The sequence below is a fragment of the Myotis davidii genome, unplaced genomic scaffold (genome assembly GCF_000327345.1).
Source record: "Myotis davidii unplaced genomic scaffold, ASM32734v1 scaffold96, whole genome shotgun sequence".
In the NCBI taxonomy this organism is placed as follows: Eukaryota; Metazoa; Chordata; class Mammalia; order Chiroptera; family Vespertilionidae; genus Myotis; species Myotis davidii.
In genome coordinates, this window is record NW_006289416.1 from 5576268 (window position 1) to 5578499 (window position 2232).

At 45.4% G+C, this 2232-nt stretch overlaps 1 pseudogene; it reads left to right on the forward strand.

Moving 5' to 3' along the window:
• Positions 1-426: 426 nt before the first annotated feature.
• On the forward strand, positions 427-1385 carry LOC102754520 (annotated as a pseudogene).
• The last annotated feature ends 847 nt before the right edge of the window (positions 1386-2232 follow it).

Sequence of the window (2232 nt, forward strand, 5' to 3'; positions counted from 1 at the left end):
AAAAATTAATACATTTTTTATTGATTTCAGAGAGGAAGGGACAAGGAAAGAGAGATGGAAACATCAATAATGAGAGAGAATCATTGACTGGCTGCCTCCTGCATGCCCCATACTGGGGACCGAGCCCACAGCCATGTGCCCTGACCCGGAATCAACCCTGACCTCCATTCTTAGGTCAATGCTCAACCACTGAGCCATGCTGGCCCGGCCCCAGATGTTTTTTTTTTTTTTTTTGTGATCCAAATGTCTGTTTACTCCCAGAAGAAGCAAGCAAAAGGAAACACTGAAGGACACCTCTTTCGACTTTGACCTTGACAAACATTTTAACTCATTCAGCTTCACTGTATTAAGGACCAAATGGACAACCTTTCTGCTGGTGGACCCGCCTAGTAAAGCATCGCTGAAGTCTCCCCTCCCAGGGTCGTCATGTCTGAGTCAGAGTTTCCCAAAGGGCCGGGACAGCTGCGGAAGCTCTTTATGGGAGGTGTGAGTTTGAACAACTCATGAGAGTTTGAGGAGCCACGCTGCGCAATGGAAATGCTCACAGACTGTGTGGTGAGAGGTCCAAGCACCAAGTTCTCCAAAGCTTTAGGTTTGTCAGGATGCCACTGTGGAGGAAGGGTTGCAGCCATGAATGCAGGGGCCACAAGTGGTTGGAAGAGTTGTGGAACCAGAGGGGGCCGTCTCAAGAGAAGTTCTCAAAGACCTGGTGCCCACTTCACTGTAAGAAGACTTTTGTTGGGGGTGTTAAAGAAGACACTGGAGAGCATCCCCTAAGAGGTTATTCTGAACAGTCTAAAAAAATCGAAGTGATTGAAATCATGACTGACTGAGGCAGTGGCAAGAAGAGAGGTTTTGCTTTTGGAACCTTTGATGCCCATGACTCTGTAGATAAGATTGCCATCCAGAAACACCACACTGTGAGTGGCCACAACTGTGAAGTAAGGAAAGCCCTATCCAAGCAGGAGGTGGCTAGTGCTTCGTCCTACCAACGAGGTCAGAGTGGTTCTGGAAACGTCGGAGGTGGTCATGGAGGTAGTTTGGTGGGAATGACAATGTTGGTTGAGGAGGGAACCTCAGTGGTCGAGGTGGCTTTGGTGGCAGACGTGGCGGTGGTGGATATGGTGGCAGTGGAGATGGCCATAATGGATTTGGTAATGATGGACACAATTTTGGAGGCAGAAGCTACAGTGATTTTGGAAATTACAACAATCAATCTTCAAATCTTGGACCCATGAAAAGAGGAAACTGGAGGCAGAAGCTCTGGCCCCTGTGATGGTGGAGGCCAATACTTTGCCAAACCATGAAACCAAGGTGGCTATGGTGCATCCAGCAGCAGTAGCAGTGGCACAAGGTTTGAATTACTGCCAGGAAACAGAGCTTAGCAGGAGAGGAGAGCCAGAGAAGTGACAGGGAAGCTACAGGTACAGCAGATTTGTGAACTCAGCCACGCACAGCAGTGGCAGGCCTCGCTGCTACAAAGGCATGTGTTAGACAATACTCACGTGAATGAGCAAAAAACTCGAGGACTGTATTTGTGACTAATTGTATCACAGGTTATTTTCACTTCTGTTCAGTGAAAAGGGTTAAGCATTCCAACAAAGCCTTTTAATGTTGATTTTTTGTTTTGCACCCATGCTGTTGAGTTGATTGATAAAGGCAAGAGTCTGATCATGATGCTGATCAAATGTGTCTTAAAAAAAAAAAAAGAACCAACTAGACACCCAAAGTCTATAAGGGGCCAGGAGTGAGATTAGGAAACAGCCTTGTATGCCACTCTCACAAGCAGCCTCACAGCTCTACACAACTCTGTAGAGCAAAGCAGTTCCATTTCCCACAGGCATGAGTTAGCATCTCACATTTCCCAGGCAGCTGTGCTGTGTGTATGAGGCAACATCTTTCAGTGGTGATTGCCTGCCGGCCTGGGTTTGAATCTGGGATCATGGCTTACTAGCTGTGTAGCTTTGGGTAAGCTGTCTACCACTCTGTGTCTCAGTTTCTTTATCTGTGAAATGGGAATAATAATAATACCTCTCTCCTTGGGTTATTGTGAGGATTATATGATTAGAAGTATGCTTGGTACTCAGAAATGTTATAAGTATCCAATAAATTAATTAACAATAAGAAGAAAATTTTAAAAATCTTTGATGAATCTGTGTGTACAGAGGGAACATTAATATATACATTAAAATATCCAGTTAACTTGAAGGGGTATTGTGAAAGGGGGCCTTT